Source organism: Eptatretus burgeri, chromosome 12, assembly GCF_056783735.1.
Source record: "Eptatretus burgeri isolate ZD-2024b chromosome 12, Ebu_testis_v1, whole genome shotgun sequence".
NCBI classification, from domain to species: domain Eukaryota; kingdom Metazoa; phylum Chordata; class Myxini; order Myxiniformes; family Myxinidae; genus Eptatretus; species Eptatretus burgeri.
In genome coordinates, this window is record NC_140972.1 from 25118353 (window position 1) to 25145544 (window position 27192).

The 27192-nt window shown below is 42.6% G+C and overlaps 1 long non-coding RNA gene across 6 annotated transcripts in view; it reads left to right on the forward strand.

Moving 5' to 3' along the window:
* The window catches only part of LOC147015273 (uncharacterized), a 270271-nt gene that overhangs the window by 175695 nt on the left and 67384 nt on the right, over positions 1 to 27192 (forward strand). For all 6 annotated transcript variants that reach the window (XR_015050264.1, XR_015050261.1, XR_015050266.1 and 3 more), the window contains one exon: positions 18913 to 19108. This is a non-coding gene — a long non-coding RNA (uncharacterized LOC147015273). The remainder of the gene's footprint in view (positions 1 to 18912; positions 19109 to 27192) is intronic.

Consider the following 27192-nt stretch of genomic DNA (forward strand, 5'->3'; position numbering starts at 1 on the left):
ATCCTCTTCATAATACTTTTCATCGACCCAGCAGCTTCACTCTGCGTTTACAGTTCCAAATTCACCGTACACCTCCACGATTTAACTTCAACCTTCCCTTTTCCGAATGTTATGCAATCCTCATTTAAAATAAATAAATTCACTTTTGACTATACACCTCCCATAGCCACGTGCTTCTCCCGTAACCACGCAATCTGTTTCCACCCCCTGCGTTTACCGATCCAAATTCACCATTCACCTCACAATTTTTTTCTACAACCTCTCCATTACCTAATCTGATGAAAACTCTATCAACAAATAATAATCCATCTATAATTCCAGCAATGTGTGTGTGTGTGTGTGTGTGTGTGTGTGTGTGTGTGTGTGTGTGACCGCTGTTTCTCGACAACCGCTGGTCCGATCTAATTGAAACTTGCCAGGTATATCGCCAAGGACCCGAGGATGTGCCTTTTCAAGGATTGATATAAATCGGACAAGCGGTTCCCAAGTTACGGCCATTTATTTATCAACTAATGACAGGACACGGTGCTATGACGTCACGATTGACGTCACAATTTTTTTTTTTTTTTCACGTACGGGCCTACACGCACCTACGGGCCCGCACTAGTAATAATAATAATGATAATTTTAAAAATGATCTCTTGTCATGCTTCATCTTCCTCTTTCACACGTGTGGTACTCTTTACTGTATCATAATGCACTACTCTTCTACTATTTAAAAAGACTGCTCTCAATTCGACCTTTCCTTCATACCTTGTCTCAAAAATCCAACTGTTACAGCGTTTCTTCTCTCCATTCTCTGAATTCGCCTTTATTGCATCCATTAAGAATTGTCTTTAATTGCATCTCTGACCTATAAATTTTGCTATGCTTATTCGCTTTCCATCAACCATTCTTTTTTTCCAATTTCATTGCCAACCACCCCTCTCACCCCTCACTCTCAAAGCAACCATCACACTCTTCTCCCTCCAAGCTTCCCTCTCACCTTTCTCAAAAACTCCCCCCTCACCTTTCTCTCTAAACTCTCTGCACTCATCCTTCTCCCATCATTCACCCCCTCACTCCCCCTTCTCAAATTTGCCCCCCCTCACATCCACAAAGCTGCCTCCTTCCCCTGCCCTCTCACCTCCATCTCATCACTCCACCTCCTCAAACCCTCAACTGCCTTCTGCCCCCACTCCTGCCCCCCTCTCCCCTAGCACGACAGAGCCTTTTCTCCTCCTCATCCGGCCCCCTACCCGAGCTATTCTGCAAATCCCCATGCTCTTTCAACAACTCTCGCTATCCCCCCCCTCCTCCCTTGTCCTACCCTCCCCCTCCCCTCCCATCCCCTGCACCCAAAGCCTCCTCCCCTCCCTCTTCATTAACAGTGTGGACCTCAAATATCTGGGGCCTTCACTCAAACCTTTCAGATCTTTCCATACAGGTTGCCACTGAAAAACCAGACAATCTGCCTAACAGAAACTTTCCTCCCCCAAGACGTGTCTGACTCCCAAGTATCTCTCCCTGGTTACTCCCTCCTCCGGTATGACAGACCTGAGCCTCATCCTGGTGGAGGAGTTGCTCTCTTCATCAAAGACTCTATTCCTCACTCTCCATGCACTGTCCTCACTCCCCCACAACCCCAGGAATACCTCTGGCTACGGCTTCCCCTCCACTCCAACCTCATGTTTATATGTGTACTGTACCGTCCACCTAATTGTGATGACTCCATTTATACCTCATTATCTAAAAGAATGGACCAACATCTATCTTTTCATCCAAACTCTCTCTTCCTCATATGTGGTGACTTCAATTGTCATCATGCCAGTTGGCTAGGTGTGGGTACGTCTCTCACCTGTCGTGGAATTTCAGCAAAAGTCTTCTGCAACTCATTGGGACTGACTCAGTCGGTCAACTTCCCGACCCGGATCTCAACCAATGGTACTCTTTCTCTTCAGGATCTGATTTTGACCAATTTCCCGGAAAATATCTGCTGTTCTTCCTCCACTCTAATCGGTTCTTCTGACCACGTCCTTGTCAAAGTGGACATCTCTCTGGCTGTTATCAGAGAACCACCTTAGCACCGTCGAGTCTGCCATTTCACTCAGGCTGACTGGGAGGGTCTCCAAGCAGCCATCAAACTTCTAGACTGGTCTCCCATCGCTACTTTCTCCAACATCAACTCATCCTGGGAATTCTTTCAAAGAAACTTGCTCTCCCTCATGCACAGATGTATCGAGTCTCATCTTCAGTTGTCCTACCCTTCCTCCCTCCCGTCCATGATTCACTGAAGCTTGTGGTGAGGCAGTTGTCCTGAAACAACTTGCCTTTGCCTCATGGAAAGCAAACCCAACTGAGGGTAATCTCAGTTCCTTCCATAACGTTCGGAACAAGTGTATCTACTCTCAGGAGAGCCAGAAAACAGCATCTTTCCAATCACAAGTCTGAACTCTCAAACTTCTCTCCCTCCTCCAAAGCCTCGTGGCAGCTAATCAAATCTGTTTCCGGTGTATGTTCTGCCTCCATCCCTCCCTTACCTCAAATGGCCGCACTGCTGATACCGCACGTGAAAAAGCTGAATGTCTAAACTCGGTGTTTGCATCGAAGTCTTCCATCCGGAACCCATCGCTATCCAAAAACCACCTTACCCAGTCGCACACAACTGTCCCTGGACTCTGTGTCCTTTTCTTCTGACAAAGTGTAGAGCTTGCTGTCAAACCTCGACTCAGATTCTGCAACCGGTCCAGCCGGCATCAGCCCATATGTCCTAAAAACCGGCTCCTCTGCTTTTGCTCACCCTCTCCCTGTTCTATTCACCCTCTCATTTGCTCAAGGTCATCTGCCATCCTCTTGGAAATCAGCAAACATTACTGCCCTGCACAAAAAGGTGCAAAAACAGATCCCTGCAACTACAGACCAATCAGCCTTCTCCTAATCATCAGCAAGGCTATGGAATCTATCATCACTTCAGACATTAAATCCTTCCTCGTTTCCAATGGCTTAATTTCCGATCATCAATTTGGTTTCAGACCAGGTCACTCTACCCTGGATATGCTGCTTCTGCTCTCCCCACAATGGATGGAGGTCCTCAATGCCAGACAGGAAATCCGAGCCGTATCCCTGGACATATCACGTGCTTTTGACACAGTCTGGCATCCTGCACTACTCACCAAACTCTCTTCCCATGGTACCCAAGGCCATCTCCACTCATGGCTCACTGACTTCCTCTCCTGTCACAGTCAACGTGTGGCCCTACATGGAGTTCTTTCATCCCCCCTTCCTGTCCAGGCTGGAGTTCCTCAAGGTAGCGTTCTGGGCCCTGTTCTTTTTCTGGTTTTCATCAAGGATCTCTCCGACTCTCTGGAAAATCCTCTTTATATCTTTGCTGATGACTCCACCCTCTGCCGTACCATCTGTCATCCCTCAGACTGGCAAGCAGCAGCTTCTTCACTCTCTGCAGATCTGGGTAAAATCTCAAACTCGTCCAACACATGGAACATGTCTTTCAATCCGGACAAATCTCACACTCTCACGATGTCTCTCCGAAAGGACCGTTTGGAACGCCCCCCCCCCCCATCTACTTTATCAACAATCCTCTGGAAGAAGTAATTTCTTTCAAGCTTCTGGGTCTCACTATCTGCCATGATCTTTCCTGGGAAGCCACATTTCCAATCTGGCCTCCAAAGCCAATCACCGAATGGGAATCCTCTGTCGTGCTAAGTCCTTCCTCAGCCCACCTGAGCTCCTGACCACATACAAAGCTTTCGTCCACAGCGTGATGGAGTACTGCTCTCCCCTCTAGGCTGGTGCTCCTGTCTCTCACCTTTCTTGGCTTCACGCTGTGGAAACAAAGGCATTTTAGATCATTGGCATCTCCCGCGGTGAGGTTGAGTCTTTGGGCCTCTCACTCTCTCACCGCAGGCAGGTCGTGGTCTTTCTGTCTTCTAGTGTCCTCTCCGGTCTTGCCCCCCCCCCCCTGCTCTGTCTGCGATTTCTCCCCACCATATTTCCACAGGGTGCTCAAGGTCCGCCAACAACTCCCTTCTTGTAAAACTACCAAAATCACGAATCACTGCTCACCTTCACTCTTTCATTCCTCTTTTTCCCCACCTTTGGAATAAACACCCTCACTCTGTTCAATCCCATTCTTCCCTTCAGGCCTTCAAAACAGCTCTTCACCACCACCTCTTATCATCCCCCGATAACCACCCCAAACCCACCTCCTTCAAATTCCCTGCTTTCCTTCCTGAAAGACCCTGTAATGTCCATCTTGTATACCCCATGTTCCTCACCCCATCCCTCTCCCTTTCACAGATCTCCTTATGTCTCTGTTCCTCACTGCTTTGTCCTTCCCACTCCCCTATTGTCTCATGTCCCCCTTGCTGTGTGTTGTGTGTTTGCTCTCAAAAGAGCTTTGACAAGGTATAAAAAAAAGAAAAAATGTATGTTCTGTATGTATGTATGTCTATACTGTATGTGTATATATATATATATATATATATATATATATATATATATATATGCACTGTGTATATGTATGTACTGTATGTATGTATGTATATACATATATATGTATATATATATATATATATATATATATGTATATATATATATATGTATATATATGTATGCACTGTGTATATGTATGTACTGTATGTGTGTATGTATGTATATATATATATATATATATATATATATATATATATATATATATATATATATATATATATATATATATATATGTATGCACTGTGTATATGTATGTATGTATGTACTGTATGTATGTATGTATATATATATATATATATATATATATATATATATATATATATATGCACTGTGTATATGTATGTATGTACTGTATGTATGTGTGTGTGTGTGTGTATATATATATATATATATATATATATATATATATATATATATATATATATATATATATATATATATGTATGCACTGTGTATATGTATGTATGTATGTACTGTATGTATGTACTGTATATATATATATATATATATATATATATATATATATATATATATACACTGTGTATATGTATGTATGTACTGTATGTATGTATGTATGTATATATATATATATATATATATATATATATATATATATATATATATATATATATATATGTATGCACTGTGTATATGTATATATGTACATACTGTATTTATGTATATTTATATATATATATATATATATATATATATACATATATGTATGCACTGTTTATATATGTATGTATGTATGTATGTATGTATGTATGTATGTATATATCCTGGGTTGAGAGACAATGTCGTAACTGCATTTTTGGCGAAATTGAATAAAATGGCTCTCATGTCTTTCAAATGGTGTTGAAAGACATGAGAGCCATTTTATTCAATTTCGCCAAAAATGCAGTTACAACATTATGTCTCTCAACCCGCGATATGTACTCTATGTATGTTTGTATATATGTACTATTGTACTGTATGTTCTGTATGTATGTATGTATGTATGTATGCACTGGTCCTTATAGAATCGAAAATGGGTTGGCTGACCTGAATTAAATTTTGCATGTGTGCTCGGAATACAGAAGGTCAGGTGATGGGTACAAAATGCCACTTCTCGTGGGCGTGTATTGCTCGTGTTTAAAATCTCCAATGGCCGGCCTTGACTCAAACCTCATCGAACCATTGTCAGATGTCTTCAAGAGATAGAATCATTCATTTCATTCAGCTTGCCGCCTGTGGTTGCAGGTTGTATCGTTGCTGGGAGTACGGCTGTGCCACTGATACAGTCAGTACCCCCTGTAGGTTAGAGCAGGGTTAAAAAAAAATCTCATTCAGGGTGCCGGCGATAGCTCTGTTCCTCGATGCGAAGGACACCATGGGATATTTAACGTGCACCAACTGGTGTGTGGCAAATGCGATGAAGGACGAGAATATACAGATCACAATGCACCACTAAACTTGCTCTGAAAAAGCAAGAGTACAAAATTATACCTGTTATTATTATTATTATTATTATTATTATTATTATTATTATTATTTGTTTTTTAAGTGTTAGCAACACTATAACTCAATAAAAAAATCAATCAAAAAGTTGTGAATGATTATCCCTGCATATGTCCCGACTGTCTCAATACTTGTGTGTGACAGTGTAACGTGAATGTTGAAAACCACATGATGCATTTACCAAAATACTTCAACAACAAGCCTGAGACATCATTTGGCAATTGGAAAGAAATCCATTGTGGCTTCATTCGGCATGTGTGTGGGACTGAGTCAGTCTTTTGTAAAATCCAGTCACTCATAATTGATTGATTGTCATTATTCTTTCGAGCCTCCTGTGTGTAGTATACTAGTATTATCCAGGATATGAAAGCAAAAAGGTGATACTAACAGTAAAACGAAATGAGAGATAAATCAAAACGTGAATTAATAACCCTGAAGATAGGAGGATGTGCTGTGAACCAAGCTGTTAGCTCAATTTACCTACCTCAATTTGGTAAGTCTAAGGTCAATCGAGCAACACACCAGACTTCTCCACACTGAGCTACTCAGCATGGTGACTATAGCAGTTCGTCACACCTGATGTGGGAGAGTTTTTAATTCTAAAGTTTAATTCTAAAAAATTTAATTTAAAGCTGTCCATCCCGTCAGCCCCATAGTGTAGTAGATAGTAGAAAAATCGTGCAAATTATGATACAAGCATCAAATTTGGCATTTCTGTTCTGCAGGGCTTTCTGATCAAATCTGCCCGATTGGCCATTTGAAAATCTAAATTTTTCAAAATTTGGATTTTCAAATGGCCAATCAGGCAGATTTGATTAGAATCCCCTGGAGAACAAATGTGCCAATTTTGATGCTTGTATCATCATTTGCACGATTCCTCTCAAAAATTGCTGTTATCTGCCCCACTACCACCCAGATTGGTGGTTTGGCCATAAATCAAGGGGAACCCCTTATCTTGAGCCTCATGACTCTTTCTCGAAAGTTTGGGGATCGCCCTTCACACCAATACATGTGCCTCTGTGCAAAAACTTGCGCATTATCGGTGTCGAGAGGCCAAATTCCCCGAAATGTACATTTAGGACAGATTACAAGGGAAGGAATGTTAAAAAGTTTTTCAGGGAAGAGCGGTTTTAGACACAAACGTTAGGAAGTGAAGATGACAGCTTTCCATACAATTATCGATGCATAATCCTATTATGATTAAATTACCTCACGCAAACGCTAAACATACATTATGGAAATAACTATTGCGAAGCTGTACTATCGTAACCTATAGAAGCCATTTCCACAACAGCTCTGTGCCAGGGAAGTATCATTATTATTGTTGTTATTTTTTTATATCCGAAGATAGAATAGTGTTGAGCTGATGATCCAGTGAGTTTAAAAAATGATTTTCTGTCCCTTGATGTTTTTCATTTCCCCCTCTATCTTTTCATGGAGTCTTAATTACCTTGCATGTGTGAAACGAAAAGCAGGGTTAAGCAATTGGTTCACTGTTTGTCTCTCTGTCAACAAATGTCAGTTGATGACCAAGGAACAACTTTATTTAAATTGAATATTCATTGGTTGAACATGAATCGGAAAACAAACCTGCAGTTTCGCAGTACTTTGGCTCTGAACGTGGCAAATTGTGCGGAATCTCGTCCCGATCACCCATGCAAGAGAGGAATGAGATCATTTATTTTACTCTGTCTACCTGCCTGGCAGCGAAACAAGATTGAAAATCATTCCAAACAGGAAACTTCCTGTTTTTAAGGTGTCATGAAGGACACGAACAAAGGCATGAAGAATTAATGTGACGTGTTAGATAAGGTGGTGTAAAAAACACTGCGTCAATAGCGGTGAACTTCTGAAAAAAAAATTATTCTACAAATTGTAAAATCTTTATTTTATTTCAAATGAATTACACTGTATACAGTACTTGAACAATGTAGAACACAAATCATCTTGTTGGCACTTTCAAAAAAACCTCATTTCGCAGTACTTGAACAAAATATTATGGCATTTTACATCATCTTGACCAATCAAATTTGTCACTCGCAGAGCCTCCCCATGTCCTTTCTTTTGAAGTGGTTTAAGGTGTTCTTTGAATTCTAGTTTTCACTTTATTTATTTGCTCATAAATGTTTGTGTGTTTGCACTCTTGCCATCTTGAGAGTTGAAGCAAATCGGCCTTTTGAATAAGATTTTTATCAGAAGCTTAGTGTTAGTCATCTGAAATTATTTGCCTTTTAGGCTGAAATGTTAAAATCTGAAATTGTCCTTTCCATGACTCATGTTGATGAATAATTTTTAAAATCCACCTGACCAATGCTCGCTGGCCTTTTGTATAGTGCTCTGAAGCAAAGGCCGAGAAAGGAAATTCCGTGATTTCAGCCTTAGTAAAGTGGATCTTGGGAATAAGACTGGAAGCTGTGTGGGAGGAATAAATGTGGAAGCATAATGAGGAGTTGAGAGAAGAGAATGCGAATTGTGAACACAATTTTATTTATTTACCGATTTATTATTTTTGTATACAATGTCGAGGCTGTTGGAGGAGCTAAAGCACAGAATGGCTCACGACGTAACAGAACAAAAGGAACAGTAGAAAGAGAGGTGGGAAACACATCAACAGCAGGGATTATGGACAAAATAGACGCTCGGAGAAATAAGGGATGTGGGGAAGAATAAAGACTATGTACTTAAATGCAGAGGGGGTGGACAAGATGGATACAGCCGCAAACACTCAACAAGGAAAAGTTGGAAACTTCAAAAGTGGTGGGCTTGGGGACCTGTTAACAGGGGAAGAAAAGATAATGGTTTTGGTGAACAGTTTTCTTGAAGCCCTGGAGGGAAGAATGGGATTGAAGAGAATGTGGAAGTTGGTTCTACAGGTGAGAAACAAGAGGAATGAATGAGTGCAGGTGAACAGTGATTCTGATTCTGGATTTTGAGTTTCACCGATTGATGGTGGACTGCGTGTACCCAGCAGAAACATGGGGGATGAAGGGGGCAGAGCAGAGAAAGGTATCGTACACACAGACCCTGTCAAAATAATTACAGAATGTACCGAATAGTGGTTTGACATCCATCCCACCCAACAATCACCCACCACCTCATTCCATGTTGGCATGGTACTGTTCTTGGAAATATTTTGTGATGGCACAGTCACAATATGTTCAATACTTTATCATTAATGTCAGTAATGATCCTTTTGTGCTTGGACTTCCTTTTGCCACTGGACGTTTTTCTCCACTTTCTCCATTACAGGTAGATCTTAGAGACTGTTTTGATGGACACTCTCATCAGTTTAACTACCTCGTTAAGCGATAGCAGAGCTCCATGGGCTCCCACCATCATGTGCATCACAGCTTTGTGAAAACACTTTTGATCCTTGTGCTCGCGAATGATGTTCACCACTGAAGATCTTTTTTCATATGCAGTGCATCCGCAAAGTGATGTGGAACATGATGTGTTAGCAAACGCTCATCTTAACGAGCACCGACCTTTATTCTGTAATTGGTTGTTCCTTGCTGGTGTCTCGAAAGTCGTTGAACTTTCAGAATTTATAGCCTACGGACACAATGACATTGAAATAAACGTCTCTTTTGCCAATTTCCTCATCCTCCATTAGAAAATGTACTTTGCATTGATGCTCAGAGGAGATAGGTCTTCCCACTTCATAGCATCGGCTTGCCAACATTAACGATCCAATTATGCCTTCAAAACGACGAGTCCATTTTGAGCCGTTCCTCTGATAAAATTCAAAGGCCAAACTGTTGCCATGACTACATCAGTTTCAGAAATGGGCACCGCCAGGTGGCATTGCTCACTGAAGCGTGATAATGGCTGAATACATGTCACGTCCCTGTGACCTACATTCATTAATGGATTGACAAGATTATCACGAATGTCATTTTTACAAATAATTTAAATTATGGATTACGTCACTTGTCAGCAAATATAAAAGCCACTGATGATCAGTCACTTATGGAACTATTTCCTGTGGGTGGTGAAGGAGCTATTTGGGTCACGTGGCTTTGGAAGATGTAACTCAGAATGCTGCATGAACCAAAGTTCCTGTTGGATGCGGCACAAAATGAACAACTGTATTTTGAGCTCTGGACCATTTGAGACCGGTGATTATCCGGATGTTAAGGGTGCGTTGGCGTTGCACATTGAGCATGCACAGAGACTTGCACAGCTGGGCAGGTGCAATAGCTCCAGCCGAGCTTGCCTCAGGTGAATGAAGGCCGCGGGGCTTCCTCACAAATGGACTGTCTCAGCTCAAAACTCATGCACCAGTGCTGAACGAAATATAATCCATCCGTTTGGGTGATGTGTGGTCCGTCAAAGCCCAGAAAATAACGCGCCGAGTTATAGTGCCTCTCATATAATATTTAAACACTTTATTGTGCTTGGAATGGGCTCTTTCTGTGGCCGGGAGATGATTCACTTCCCGTGGCGAAAACGATCACCGCAACAGGCAGGACTATTACAATGGCACTCACTCCTTGGAAGTCCTGCAGGCTGCCTTGCCATAAACATCTTCTGTTGGGGTAACTATAGGATCAGATACAACAATGTGGGAGAATCTCCACTGGACAGCGACAGTGACAACTACCGCAATGGTGGCACGGATTTCGCAAGTTTACATCAATCAACACCATGAGTACTGGATGGCACTATTTCTCATTTGAGAAACTTTTTCATTCAAAAAAGGAAAGAAAATCAAAATATTGTGAGAAACGAACGACGCAGGGAGTGAACAAGCTGAATATGGGCATAAACTCCCAATCAGAGAAGTGGAAGGGAAAACTGGGGATGGAACAAATAAAATAGCAAAGCATTGAAAGGGCAGAAGGTGCAAGACCATAAAGAAGGTGATAGAAGACAGAGAGACCACTGACCTGACTACAATGTGAAAGTAATAGGTAAAAACAATACACATGCAACTTGCTCCAAATGCCAAAGCTGTTAGGGTTAATATTTGCTATTTTTGTCTGGAGGCTTTATGAGGAAGCAAAACCCCTGTTTGAATTCTCTTTCAGCCAAACAGCAATTTATACAAAATCTGAGAAACTCTTACAAAATGTTTACGGTCAAAGACAGAACAAAACTAGAGAATTCAATGAACACCTTACCCCATGCAGTCTTGAGAAAAAAAGGACAATGGGCGGGATCCGCAAGCAGCAAATTTGATTGGCCGAGATGATTATTATTATTATTTTTTAATGTTGAAGGCTACAGGCACGAACTGAATAGTCTTCATCGAGGCCAAGCCTTATATAAAATAACTGTATGAATAGAAAAAGTAAGGAAAGAGAGAGTAGTCTAAGAGTCTTTGAGGAAGTAAAAAAAAATCTGCTTTTTGAAAATGGGAAGGTCATAAGTGTTTGGGAAGACGTGAGAAGGTAAAGAGTTCCAGAGTTTGGCAGTGGCGGGGAAGAAACAAACATCGTAACGGCCCATCCTTGAATTGCCAATGGCCACATAATAATCATGTGATGTAGTGGCTTGTCGAGCATTCCTTGGTCTCGCTAATGGTGGCGGTACACAAAGCAGCAAATTCTTGCGAGCAGAAACCGAAGTAATATCTGTAAAAAAGAGAAAGAGAGCCTACTATGCGGCGTAATTTGAGTGGGTCGAGTTTTTGAGGTCACATTGGTAGAGTTGATAAGTCGAATAACTTTGGAGTCAATTCTGTCCAGCAAGTATGTGGAGCTGGAACCTCCCCAGATGTGAGAGCAGTACTCTACACAAGGACGAATCAATCCTTTATATAGTTGGAGCAACTGTTCAGAGGAAAAGAATCTTCGACATCTGAACAGGACTCCTAATTTCTTCGAGGCAGACTTGTGTGTGGATTCCAGGATAAATTTGATGTTAGAGTGATACCTAGTAGGTTTATTGTATCACATGGTGCAATTGGAGGGCTTCCAAAGGAGATTGGATTGTTGAGAGGAGTTTTAGAGACAGAGATGGGAAGAAATTGAGTTTTTGAAACATTAAACTTAACTTGATTACATTTGCCCTTCTGGGAGATCTTATCCAAATCTGAATTTAAAGAGGTGGCTGTGATGAAATGAGATGTAGATCGAGTGAGCGAAGACGGGGCAGATGAGAAAGACATGGAGGAATGTAATGTTGAGTCATCAGCATGTGAGTGCATTCGGTTATTTGTGGAAGAAAGTAGGTCGTTGATAAAAAGAAGGAAGAGTGTTGGAGACAGAACGGGACCCTGAGGTACACCGCTGTTGATAGGAAAGGGGGTTGATGTTGAACCATCAACAATTACGGAGATAGAGTCGTCGGAGAGAAAGCTCGAGATGAGAGAGCAGGAGTGAAGGAGGAAAGCCGAAAGAGGAAAGCTTGGATATCAAACCAAACTCTGTCAAAGGCTTTTGAGATATCAAGGCCTCCAACAAAGGATCCCCCAAAGTCTCTCAAAGAAGAGGCCCAGACATTCGTAATGTAAGAAAGGATATCACCTGGAGATCTTGCCTTGCGAAAGCCATATTGGTGGTCAGATAGAAGACTGTGAGATTGAAGATGCTTGAGAAAATGGAAATTGAGAAGACATTCAAAGACTTTGGAAGCAGTCGACTTCAGAGCAATAGGACGGTAGTTCGAAGGGTTTGAATGATCAACCTTCTTTAAAATAGGCTGTACTAAGGCATGTTTCCAGGTCAGAAGAAAAGTTGAAGTTTTTAAACAAAAACAAAACAAATGGGCAAGCACGGGTGCAAGTTCTGAAGCACATTCCTTCAAGACATGGGGAGGAATGCCATCTTGCCCGTAGGCCTTTTTTATGTCCAGAGAGAGGAGTATTTTTTTGACTGCATGAAAAGAGATTATAGGAAGGGACATAGGATTGGTGAGGGGAGCATCAGAGGGTCATCCAGTGTGGAGTTAGAGGAGAAAAGAGAACCAAAAGGAGTTGCTTTATCAGTCGGAGAGACGGTGATAGTATCATCGGAACGGAAAAGCGAAGGAAAGGTAGAGCAACAGAAGATGCTGGAGATACTTTTAGCTACGGACCAGAAAGAACTATTAGTGAAAGAAGATGAGAGGTTGTCACATTTCTTATGAATAAAGGAATGCCTCTCCTCACGAATAGCGTATTTACACAATGATTTCTGGCAGATATGAAAGCTGAATGCGAGTCGGAGGAAGAAGAGTTTTTCCACGTCCGATATGCGGCATCCCTTGCACGAATGGCCGCAGAGCAGGAATTATTGAACCAAGGATTGGTCTGAGAGATCGACTTGAAAGAGAAGGGGATATACGCCTCCATTCCTGCAATAATAATCTCAGCTATATGTTCAGCAGAGATAGAGGCATCGCCTGAGGATAGGCAGTGGTCTTTCCAGGGAAAGTCAGAAAGAAGTTTCGTAAACCAGTCCAGTCAACATTATTGAAATGCCAATACTGGTGTTTCGTCGGAGCATTCGAATGAGAGGAAGTGGTGGTAAGTCAAACGATGTTCACAAGATTGTGGTCAGAAGAACCAATTGGAGGTGAAATTGTGTAGATGTAATGCAATGGATTGGAGGTGAAGAATAAATCCAAAGTATTGGTAGTATGGTCATGACAATCTGGGATTTGCGTAGGGTGGGTGATAATTTGTATCAAATCATTAAGAATGGAAAATGTAAGAGCTTCAACTCCCGCAACATCCGTGTGGGAAAATTTCAGCCACTCTCTGTGGTGTCCATTGAAGTCTCCGAGATGGAGAAATTCCGCTTGAGGGTGTTCGGATGTCGTGGCCTCATGACAAGTGTTAAAATAGTCAAAGAAAGCTATAAAGTTTGTAGAATTGGGAGAGCAGCAAGTGAAACAGAGAAAGATAGTGATGGTTGGGAGACAAATCTTAAGCCAGATGACATCAAAGTTTGGAGGTTCGAGATCCACAAGGCGTACAGCAGGCTTGTTGATGTTGGAATAGACACAGATGCCTCCTTTGAAGCGGAATCGTGAGTGAAGGTTGTAATTCGATATGTTATAAGAATTAACATGAACGTCCTGTGATAATTGGGTCTCTGAGAGAAGCAAGATATTAGGAGAGGAGCTTGCTAGATGATGTTCAACAGAGGAAAGATTCGAAGAAAGACCACGGATGGGTGTTTATTTGGAGACACCATCTCCTTACTGGATGGCTGTTGGCTCCCTAAAGGAGCTCATCCGCCCTTCAGCAGGTGTTGTTTTTCATCCTGGCAGGGTGTCACAGTCACCCTCTCCATTGGCAATGCCAGTGAAGGGTGTCGGTTTAGTCGCCGACAACCCGACCATGCTGCAGGTAGCACTGGATTACGTGTTACCAGTGGCAGTCAAGAAACCTGACTGACCTGATGTCAATGTCGTAATATTTTGTCCAAGTACTGCTAAACGGAAGGGTTTTGAAAGTGTCTATAAGGTTATTTGTGTTCTACAGCATTCACGTTAGTATATAATTCATTTGAAATAGAATAAAAATTTTAAAGGTTGTGGACAAAATAAAATTCGAAAATTTACCACTGTTGATGCAGCATCTTTCAACCCACCTTATTAAACACGTTACATTTATTATTTGTGCCTGTTGTTTGTGTCCCTTATGACGTCCTTAGAAACAGTAAGTTTTCTGTTTGGAAAGATTTTCAATTTTGTTTCACTGCCAGGCAGGCAAACAGACTATAAAAAAATTATCTCACTCCTCTCTGGCACACGCGATCGGGACAAATTCAGAGCCAAAGTACTGCTGCTGAACTACAGGTTCGTTCTCCGATGAATGTTCCGATTCGTGTTCAAAATATAACTTTCAATTGAAAGGAAGTTGTTCCTTGATCATGAAATGATTTTATTTTGACAGACAGACAGAATCAATTGCTTAAGCCTGTTTTTTGCTTAGCGCTTGGGGGTAACAACCATAGGTTGGTAACCACAGCATAGATTGGCAACCACAGTGCAGGCTTTGATGGGCCGAGTGGCCTCCTCCTGCATTGAAATTTTCTGGTAAGAGAACTCATGTTAAAAGAAGAATAGTGAATCTTTTCATTCCTCAACATCATCACCACCACCACCCTTTCAGTCCCCCAAAACACTCCAGTGACGTCCCTGTGTTTACCCACTGTTCTGTCACGTAGAGGCAGATTCTGCGATGTTAAGTTTTGGAGGAGAAGCTACATGCAAGTGTTTGCAAGGAAAGCACATTATTTATCCTCGCTGAATGCTATTATCATCATCATCCTGTACCATGCTCAATGTAGAGCGTTGGTGCTGCCAAAGCAGTTACTCGGCTACAATCCTGGTCAGGTCACCATTTTAACTCAAGGAGGGCAGGAATTTGTAATTTGTAGAGGGTGCCGGCAATAGCTCACCGACTCTTCACGAAGAACACCCTGAGATTTTTTTTTAAACATTTAACAATTCTGGTCAGCTTAGAGTGTCGCACAAAAACAAGAAAAAAGTACTTTGACAAGAAGTAGATGAGAGATGATTCACATTCAAATTTATGTGCATACAGTGGCGTAGAGCAGTTTGTTAGAAATAAATAATTGTATTCATGGTCGAGGTTCGTGGAAGGGCTCGAGTAGAATGGAATGGAGCAAAATGTAGTCGTAAAGGTAGAAGTCCTTTTACTTGGTGAAGTTAAACACCTGCACTGTCCCAAGAAAGAACAGTCCTTTGGACTCAACAGACTCAAAAGTTGACAGATAAACAGCAGGAACTGCATTCCGAAGTGGAGAAACAACTTTATACTGATGTATTGATTTCGTAGAGAAGCAACTTCGGTGATGTAGCGCTTGAACAACTTTACTGATGGAGAAGCAACCTGGTGTAAACTCCAACGTTATTAATCCACTGTTCCTTTGTAAAAGTTAATGAAGAGTTTGAGCTGACAAAGATCAGTCATGTGTGTACACCTGAGCGACAAGTCCATTTTGAATAAACGAGCACAAGAAGGGTCATTGCAAAACCATAGACCAAGCAGTTTGAGAGAGCTTACACCAAGCAGATTCTACCCACAGAAATAAACCAGAGGGGCCTTTTGGAGTTTAAGAAAAGAGAAGATTAAACCTTTTTGATGATTCAAAGACTTTATTAAAGAAATACTTTTTTGAACGATACGAGTACTCATTGAACTTTTAAAGAGCTGTATAAACGACAAGGTGGTTTATTATTTGCCAGATGGACTCTGCCAGGTCGTGACAAAACAAGAACTATTTTCAAAGTGAGTATAATAAAGAATATAGAGAGGTCATTGTACTAAAATATGCAATTTGGTGTCTGTTTGTCTGACTGCGATACATTCATTCAGTCGTTACTTATCCAACCTCAACGTTACTTATCCAATTTAAGCTGCGACATCAGTGATGCTACAAAAAGCCTGTGGTCAGTATTGAGGAAGTGAGCACTCCAGTAGACCCTGCAGTTCTGGATCATCCTCCAACGACCGTCAATGAGGACATGGTCAATCTCCTTTGCCGCACCGCCAGCGTTGGAATACCAAGTCCAGCGATGAGCTTGTGGGCGCTGAAACCATGAACCAGCCACCCTAAGTCCATGACTTCTTGCAAAGTCAAGGAACTTAGTGCTATTCTGGTTCATAGTTCCTGACCAATGGGGACCAACACACATTTCATAACCGTCCCTATCAGTTCCAGTCGATGCATTGAAATCCCCCAAGACTAGAAGTGTATCTCGTCTGGTGCACTGATCAGCCACAGACTCGAGCGTGCCGTACAATGCATCCTTCACGGTGAGATCACTCACCTCAGTCGGAGCATAAACAGAGACCAGGGAAATGATACCTAAGGAGTGACAAATCCTTAATCTCATAATACGCTCGTTGACCGGTGTTACCTCAATTATCATTGGAGTCAGCTTATTGGACACAGCTACAGCAACTCCTTGGGTATGGTAACCATTAGAGCGACCAGACCAATAGTAGGTGTAACCACCCACCATGATCTCGCCACAATCCAGTCTCCGAACCTCAGAGAGAGCTGCAATCCCGATGTGCAAACGCTTGCGCTCAGATGATAACAGAGACAGGTGATCATCCTCTCTTAGGGATAGGACATTCCAGGCACCCACCCAAAGGGACCGCCTCAGGTTAACCCAAGGAGACCGCCGTCTGGTGGACGACACCTCAGCACCACTCCGACACACTCTCCCGCAATCTGACCCAGGGATGTTACCCCGTGGTTTCCCTCCTATCATCAAAGAGTGTGGGCCCTAAAGGCTTTGCCCCAATCCCATCAACCGGTGAGCTGCTCTGCAAAGGGCAGCTGCACGGGAGGTACTCCCACAAAGTGCATTTTAGGGTAATGGTTGATTGGGGATTGTGAGGAGATTATGGATCTGGGGAGTGGGGTGGTGGTGGCTATTGAAGGGGGAGGGGGTTAGTTGTTGGGGGATGGTTGAGGGAGGAGTGGTGCTATTGGGGAGAGAGGATGTGGTGTGGTATTGGGTATTGTGGTGTTGATGGGAGATTGTGAGGAGATGATTTCAGTGGGGGAGGGGGGGGGGGTAGCTGGTGGGAGGGGATGGCGGAGCGAGGGCTTTTGAAGAAACGTGATCGGTGTTTTCATCTTCACTCACACCTCCATTGAACCCATCTTCTTCTGAATCGATCGCATAAGGCTCGAAACGATACGGCTCTATAATTCCCATGAAAGTGTTTCCTTCACTAATTATAATCTCTCCAATTGTTTTTACAAAATCTCACGAATCAGTTTCAACATTCCTATCAGAATCCCACTGATCAGTTTCAACATACACACACTTTCTCTCCACTATAAATATATGGTGGTTCATTTGACTTGCAGAAATTTGTATTGATAATTGATCCTTATTTTCAGGTGCTCTTGTGATAACTGCCGGGCAATGGCAGCGGTAAGGGAAAGCACATGTGTTGGTAGCTGGGTAGAGATGGTCTTACAGTTTTGAGCGACAGCTGTTTCTTCTACTTATTCATAGACATGGCATCCTCGCTCAATCTTGGTGGACAACCACAACATGTAGCCATCGCTGTTGTTTCATAAAAGTGCTCTGTCAAATGTTCCGAGCACAAAAGTGAACATTTTCCAGGCCTGATCCACATTCGGTTATTTCGGACAAACCTCGTCCAATTTCTGGCAAACCTAGGGTATTTTGGCCATTGGTGTAGCTCATGGTCGTTAAGTCATGGTCGTGGTCGTGCCGTGTCCTCCATTACAAGAGGACATGAACAAATCACCCTGCCTGTGAATGTAACCCGTAGACAGTACGGATATGGTGATCGACTTCTGGGTGTGACGTCACGGCTAAGTGTGAAGAAGAAGTTTTTGATTTTTTTTAATTGCCAAAATTACTGTATAAATCACAAATCGGAAAAAGACACATCATATCTATTTTGTGGGGTATTAAGGAATAGAGTAGCGTCGAGGTGGTCTCAGTGTTTGGGTTCCCGTTTCGGCATACGCATTGGTGAGTTGCCCTACCTGTGACTACCTGTGAAACACCAAGATGACGGTTTATATCTGGGCTGAGATTTGATCCCAGGCTCGACGGCTTCGAGGCGAGTGTGTGATTTAACTAAGGAGTTCAACAAATACTATACCTATATACTCAAGCAATAGCACAAAGCTCTCATACAAACACGAAGATGGACCTTTCGGTTCCAATGAGCACATTATACCCAGACAGCAGCAACTGAATGTAAACTTTTTCCATGACAATTTATCTGTCCAGCCAATGTACCTTTATTACACCATAGCTACTCTGAGATAAGTGGTTGTAATTTTAATGATGCTGGTGAGAAATAAAACGTTTTGGAATTTCTAAGTAGGGTGATATTTGTCTGCAGGTTGTTGAGCTGTGAAATCTGCCACAGGTAATTAGCGTAATGAATGGATACGGATAGAGGTGTGCTGTCCACAGGAAACGCACCAGATGAACTGAATGTGTGCCCGCTCACAGGTGAATGCAGCGTTCGCCGGACTCCGCCAACCCGGGCCTGCTGCGATGGCGATCGTTGTTTCCAGAACACCAAACATGCACACCAGGGAGTTGTTTGTCACACCATCAGCTTGCTGTCTGATTTAGCCTCCCTCAGGATAGCTTCTAATGTTCAATCTTCTTCTTGTTCCTTTCTACTAATCTCAAGACATTCATGGTAAGTCTTATGGAGCACCTTGTTTACAACCTTAGTTAAAAACGGTACTTCAATACAATGGCAAACAAATTGTAGCCACACCACTGCCAGTTGATTTTGCTTTATGAGGGTCATCGCAGCATTATTAAACCTTCTTTGATCAGATGTCTCTGCCAGTAATGCAATTATCAGATATGTCTGTTTGGAGAAAATAAATGTTGTCGTTACTGCTTCCAACTTATAACTATTAACTACAGGACCTAATGATGTGTCTTCCAAGTTGGAACCGCTGAGCATATCTCTAAAAAGAAGGCACTCCACTTCATGGTGCAGTTTCCAGCCACAGAACACACTCGGTGGTACATTATTTGCCACATCCTGATGGAACAGCGAAACTGTCTACCTCACAAATGCTAATTTGTTTAGGGTTAAATGGCAAAATTGGGTTGCTGGTTGCATTATGATTGATGCATGATCATACCATTGATGCAGAACTTTAGAATTTGATGAGGGCACAGTTTAGAATTAAAAACCAATGGCCGACTCTTTCGGGTTTTGAAAGGCATTGTCAGATGCTTGAATTCCGCAAATTTAATTTGAGCAGGCTTTACGGGCGGCTTAATTCACCCTCCGTTGCTGGGTGTACTCATTGATCCAATTGTCTTGCCTGAAAAAATACCAGGATGGTAGTTTGTAGTCAAGTCAGGAATCAAACTCAGAATGGACAGCTCAAAGGTGAATATGTTATGCTGAGACATCCTCTCAATCCAAAGTAGCCAACTGACATGGTCATGAATCAGTAGGCAGTCTTTTTGGCCAGGGAGTCAGAACAAAATGACCCACTTCCTAAGACTCAACATTCACAAGCAAATGCTAGCAGGTGGGAAAGCAGAATTGACTGCACATCCCTTACAAAACAATAACCGACAGCAAAGCCTCAGGATATAAAGTCACCCAATCTAGAACCAAATCCAGATTTGACATTCAAAAGTGAGCACACCATCTCTGAGCCATCCTGACAATCCTCAAACTATTCACTCCACTAACTAGAGAGTTCATAGAAGACATGACCCCGTGCTGTCTTTAGAAAGAAACAAGGACATGGGCAGGGTCTACAAGCGGAAAATTTGGTTGGTCGTGGTGACGTAAAATGCTGTAATAATTTGTCCAAGTACTGCTCAATGGAAGGATTTTGAAAGCGCTAAAAGATTCTTTCGGTTCTGGGTTTGGAGCGACGGCACAGTCTCTCAGCACTCTCTGCTGACTTCCTCAAATATAAGTTTCTGGTCGTTATCTATCCCGTTTTAACTGTTTATTTTCTCACCTACATGTTACTGTGTGTTCCTAGTTCGATTTTGTTTCAAAAATCGTGCTATTTTGTGAGTTTTTGTCTTTCAATTCCCTATCACCTTCAATTCCTATTTTCCCCACTTTCTCAACGTCCCCCATCCCTCCCAACAAAACACTCTGTTTCTTGTCGTTAATTCAAAAATAAAAATTAAAAAACCTTTCTCCTTGCATAAATCCTCTATCTTTACTACCCCTGTTAATCCACCCCAAACCCACCTCCTTCAAATTCCCTGCTTTCTTTCCTGAAAGTCCCTGTCATGCCCATCTTGTATACCCTGTGTTCCCCACCCCATCCCTCTCCCTTCCACAGATCTCGTAATGTCTCTGTTCCCCACTGTTTTGTCCTTCCTACTCCTGCCCCTCTTGTCTCATGGCCCCCTTGCTGTGCGTTGTGTGTTAGCTGTCATACGAGCCTTGACAAGGTGTACAAAAAAGGCCATTTGTGTTCTACAGTGTTCAAGTATATAATTCAATTGAAATAAAATAAAGTTTTCAAAGGTCATAGAAAAAAATTCCGGAAGTTTACCGCCATTATAGTGGAGCAACTTAGCAAAAATATAGCATAACAATTGTGCATTTTGTGAGGAAAGCACCAAATTTGGCACACTAGTAGCCTATCATATTATGAACAGATTTGGATATTGGGCCATCTCAAATTTTTTGATGGCAGTGGAAAATGGCTGCCACAGCCATCAGCGGCTGAATTTGAGATGGCCCAATATCCAAATCTGTTCAGAATATGTTAGGCTACCAGTGTGCGAAATTTGGTGCTTTCCTCATAAAATGCACAATTGTTATGCTAAGTTGCCCCACTATTACCACTGTTGATCGAGGGACAACTTATTTAAATTGAATGTTATATTTTGAACACGAATCCGAACATGAACAGGAAGACAAGTTTCTTGTTTTACCATATTTGGTTTTGAATTTGTTCCGATCGCGTATGTGCAAAGAGGAGTGAGATAATATTTTTACTCTGTCTGCTGGCCTGGCAGTCAAACAAAATTTAAATCATTCCAAACAGGAAAGTTACTGTTTTTAAGGACGTCATAAAGGACACAAACGACAGGCATGAAGAACTAATGTAACGTGTTAGATAGGGTGATGTAATAGACACTGGATAAAACAGCAGTAAAACCCGGACTTAATTTATTTATTTGCCTTTAAACCTAGACCATTATTTAATTTAGTAATTGAACACTACAAAACACACATCGCCTTCATAATACTTCCAAGCACCATGCAAAACTGTCGGACGTCGGACCCCGCTATTCACGGGGGCTACGTTCCTGGAAAATGGCGCGAATAGTGAATTCGCGAATAGCAGGGCATCGTTTCAATGGAAAAAAGGGGGGATAGGTTCCCGGCGGTTTGTGAGTCATGAAGGAAAAAAATCAATAAGCCCATGAAAAACCGCAAAAAAAACATGAATACAACCGCAAAAAACCCCCCGCGAAAACGGGGGGGAAAAACTGTGAAAATGCCTGCCAATACGCGCAGCACAGGGCCACGAATGTCAAAGCAGATTGCATTTTATAAACCATGAACATGCGAGGTTCGACAGTATATCGATATATAGCATAAGAGGGTATGGCCTGTGAGAGGGACAGTGTTGGGGTGAAGAAGAGTGCCAATATGGCTATGTAAGTACGAGGCCGATTGACGCTGTGTTCCATGGTGATCAATAAAATGTGATGTACAAGACTGCTTCAGTCGTGCTAAACTTCCACATTTTTTTTCACAACCTTTAAACCAACTAGCACGTTGACCGTGCCTGCACGGGATTCTAAACAGGGTCGGGAAGACGGCAAAAATGCAAATGGCATCTTCTGTCATCGAGTCGGTTAGCCGGAAGCAACAATTCACATTTATTGCCCCATCTGATGCAATTTAAATGCTCTAATGGCAGTGATGTGCTCCATTTGAAAGTGTTTGTTCGATACATGTAGTTCGCTAATAAAAAAAATTGTATTGGTATCAAAGACGGTGACCAATTCCAAATTAATAGTTGGATTATTATATTAATATTGAAGTACATACCTGAATGCTGCGTGGGGAATTGTGTTCTCAGAACTCTCTAGTTCTTTGTAATCAACAGTAACGTTAATGCTGTGTACTTGTGAAGAATCCTTGACGTCTGTCCTTTTCTTCAAAACTATGATTACTTCTTTCACGGCCCAAATTATTCCCACTTTCTCATATAGGGTGCACTGGGGAAAGGTTTTGGCCCAAGTCTTTCATGAACCGTCTGGGCAGGCCCAACATTTGACTGAAGGTGGCATAAAATTAGGAAATTGAAATGAAACATACCATATGGGATCCTTTGCATGCTCCAGCTAATGCCAGCAGGTAGGACACCAAGCTTAACATCCATCTGAAGGACAGCTCAAAGCTCGAAGGCAAGTACGTTACTTTTGCACCATCTTGCGTGACCCGCAGTTTTCCTTGAATGTGTTCAAGAATGTGCTAGCTGTCATTTGTGAAAATTCAAAAAATATTTTAATTCTTAAATTATTTCGTATAAAATTACAATGTCCCATCTTGGTCAAACTTCCATTCCTCTGTTTACCTCTTCTTTCCCATCTGTTGAAGAGGCTCGTCATTATCTCACGCACTCATTCATGCTCATCATCATCCCCCAATTTTATTCAAACATAATCAAACTAATCTTGTTTGTTTGTCCATTCTATATTGATCTGCTCCCCTTTCCCCCAATGTTAGTACCGTAAATCATACTTGCACTCTGCCATTTAGCTATCCCAAGAGATTTGGTATCAAAATGGAAAATGACATGATGATGAATGCCAATGGGAAAATGCCATATTACAGGCAATCACAAACATACAGGAATATATCCAGCGATTAAAAGGGCATGCATAAAGTAAAATATACCTTCATTAAAAAAGATAAACAATTGCCAATTTGTGCTTTCTGTTTATTGATTCCATGTAACCGCCAGTTTATATGATCACAAAAGCACAACCAACTGCCAGTTTTGCCAAAAAAGAGATGAAGGCTCAGGAAACCCCAATGATTTAGCAGCAGTTGCCTTCATTAGGCATTAACAGGTCCCTATAACGAAGTCAGTGTTACGTCGATACGATTTGTTCGGGTCTACGGGACATTGCGATTGGTGTGTTTACCATTTCCATGTGCATCACCTCACTTGTAAAGCCTGTATCTCTCCTTGTACTTGCAGGATGTACGGAAGTGGGAAAGGGAAATGGAGGTGATTGTTGGTGAAGGAAGGCTGGATCAAGTATGGGTGCTGTGCCAAAAAGAAAGGAAACCCATGTACAGTTAAGGATTCCTTCATATAATGATGCAAAGGTTTTTTTTGTATTAGGGGCTACAGGTCTGAAGATGAAGTGGTTAAATTTGGTTATTGGAAACTTTATGACCGACATTAATCAGAGGAGAGATTATTCTTGGCCGAGGGTAATTATCTGTAGCGTGATTAAATCCAGGACTGTATCGGTGGTGAAATGGCTGCAGGTGCGCTTGTCGAGACATTCGTTGTTCCTGGGGCCAGAGAGAGGTCACGAGTCTCGGTCTTCATCCACCACTGCTATACATCATGACTGAAAGTCTGTGAATATTTCCCACTGTGATGTCAGAAGTGCTATAAAGCTATTCTGCTCATTGTTCTTACAAAGCTCTTCCTTAATCTCTTTCCTTAATGTTTTTGGATTGGGGTATGTGTGTGATGTTGCTTTGAAGCAGCATTTCAGCATCTATTCCCAGTTGCCTTGTGGGAATTTAAGAGTTATCCATGGAATGTGGACTGAGACTACATGTAATGCACACTAGGTCGAGCAAGCAGATCACTCCCTTTATAAAGATCATTAATGAGCCAGCTGGACTTCTATTGCAATGCTGTAGTGATGTGGCACTCCTGAGAATACATCGATTTCCAGATGCTTTGAGTCCAAGCTACTAGCTGCCTTGAGATAGATTTGCACCCACAACCTTAGGAGATTTGGAATCTACGATACTATCATACACTCCCATTCCATTCCCACCCATATACTGCACAGATTGTTTGAACATTTACAAATGATTACATGTTCTTCTCCAGAATTCCATTCAATTTTTTCCATCACCCATGCAGCCTTGTTCTGCTTTCCCTTATTGCTCTCCTGAATCTGCTTCGACATGTCTGATAATTATAATTGGATCCGCTTGAGCATATATTACATATCCTTCAGCTGAATTAATCTTCTCTTTCCTCTATGATTTTTCGAGACCCTGTCCCATATTTTTTCAAATTAAATTTAAACATATGTATGTATATACATATGATAATATACTGTATCCTCATTGGATAAATCTCATTCATTTATATGCAACCAAAAATAATTTCGTGAGGAAAACGAAACTCATCCATGAAGAAATTTCAACTTTTAATTACCGGGTTTCAGAATTGCTCATCAACGTACTGGTGCAATTTCCAAAGCCCTTAAAATGGTAACAGAACTCGAGCAGCCCCCAAAACAGCCCTGCTCATTGAAATCTGTATTAAAAAAACAAAACCAGAATTGTGAGCAAGTCGATCAACTACAGCAAAATAAATAAATACGAAGAATTTGGATTCCAAGATTCTGGAAAATAATCAAGTCACGATCGGGTTGACAGTTAAAAACCCAACTATCTCCACTAGTGACCTGAACGGATGGAGTAATCTAAGTTGACTGATCTAATCTACCAATGATGGATGTCTAAACATTGCAGTTGAATGTGAATACCTCCGGGGAAACTTATGATGGATATTCTATATACTGTATTTAAAATGTGATGAAGCTGACTGTGTGCATCTGAAGCCTTCCGGTCAAAACCCATTGGCTGGAAAGCTGGCTCGACTCCACTAACAATTGTAACCAGCAAAATCATATATCAGGTCAGGTCAGGTATGGGAGCATGTGCCAGAACAGCGCGTCGCTGCGTCCACTTTCCGCCGGTACTCCAGGGGCCTCCGTCTGGCCATCCCCCAGGCAGATGCCAGGCCCATCCCCATCTCCTTGAGATGATGGTCAACCTGCTGCAACTATGAGGCACGTGGTCGGCCCACTGGCCTCCTCCACTCATGAGACTCCCTCGCTGAGAGAATCTGGTGAGCAGGATCAGCGTCAGGAAAACGAGCCACATGTCCATACAGCCGCAGCTGACGCTCACGGACTATGCAGGTAACAAATCTCATCCGAGTCTCTCTCAGCAACCGCTCGTTGGACACAAAATCCGACCAGCGATAGCCAAGGATTCTCCGAAGAGACCTGGGTACCAAAGGAATTAAGTCTCCGTCTCAGATCCTTGGTCAAAGTCCAAGTCTCGCACCCATAGAGCAAGACTGGAAGTACCAAGGACCTGAAGACTCGGACTTCGTCCTCCCGCACAGGTACCGGCACCGCCACACCCCATGTTCCAGTGAATCCATGACTCCCCAGGCCCGACCCAGACGCCTATTGACCTCCGGCTCACAACCTGCGGAGACATGAATATCACTGCCAAGGTAAGTGAATCTATCCACGACCTCAACATCCTCACCACAAACAGACACAGACAGGACAGCAGCATCCAAGATGTCACCGAAAGCCTGGATTTTATTTTTGACCCAAGAAATCCGTAATCCCAACGGCTCCGACTCCTCATTCAGCACCTCGAGGGCCCCCAAGAGGATGTCTAAAGTCTCCGCAAAGATGACTGCATCATCTGCAAAATCAAGGTCCGAGATCTTGACATTGCCAAACGATGCACCGCAACTTGATCTCTCCGACATCCTCCCAAAAATCCAGTCCATACAAGTGCTGAAAAGTGTGGGGGCAAGTACACATCCCTGACGAACTCCAGTAACAACTGGAAATAAGTCAGAGGCGGTACCACCACACTTCACAGCACTCTCAGTACCAGAGTAGAGTTCAGACATCAGATCGATCAGTTTCGGTGGCACCCCACGAAGACCAAGAATCCTCCAGAGGACATCCCGATTCACTGAATCAAACGCTTTACAGAGATCAACATAGGCTGCAAGCAGCCCCTGCCGAAACTCTCGTCTGCGTTCAGTGAGGACACGAAGAGCAAGGATACGGTCAATCGTTGACCTCTTTGGTGTAAAGCCTGACTGCTCTGGACGCTGGTGCTCAAGCAGATGGTGGCGAACCCTATCAAGAATTATCCGAGCAAAGACCTTGCCCGGCACTGAGAGCAGCGTCACCCCTCGGTAGTTGTTGCAGTCTTGGCGATCACCCTTCCCTTTCCAGAGAGGGACAACAAGGCCCCTCTTCCAGTCAGTTGGGATGATGCCTGTGTTCCAGGCAGAGCACAAAACTGCATGCAACGACGCGAGTGCAGCATTTCCACCAGCCTTGAGAAGTTCAGCATGGATGCCACAGATCCCTGGAGCTTTGCCCCGTTTCAACTGGTTCACCGCAGCCCGTGTTTCCACAAGCGATGGTGGACCACAGTTGATTCGAGGGTCAGCAACAGGGATTGTAACACCCTTGACGTCCAACTCGACAGCTGGGGGATCAGCCTGGTACAACCGCTCAAAGTAACCGGCCCAGCGGGCCTTCACTTCAGACTCCTCTGTCAAGAGCCTACCACTCTCTGCTCGAACTGCAGTGCTCCGAGGGATGGGCTTGGATGAACGTAATGCGCGAATTCCCTGTAAGCGGGACGAGAATCACCTGTCCACAGGTGATGCTCTACCCCCTCACAGATTCCTCGCACATAGGCCTCCTTGTCCACCCTCAGTGCACGTA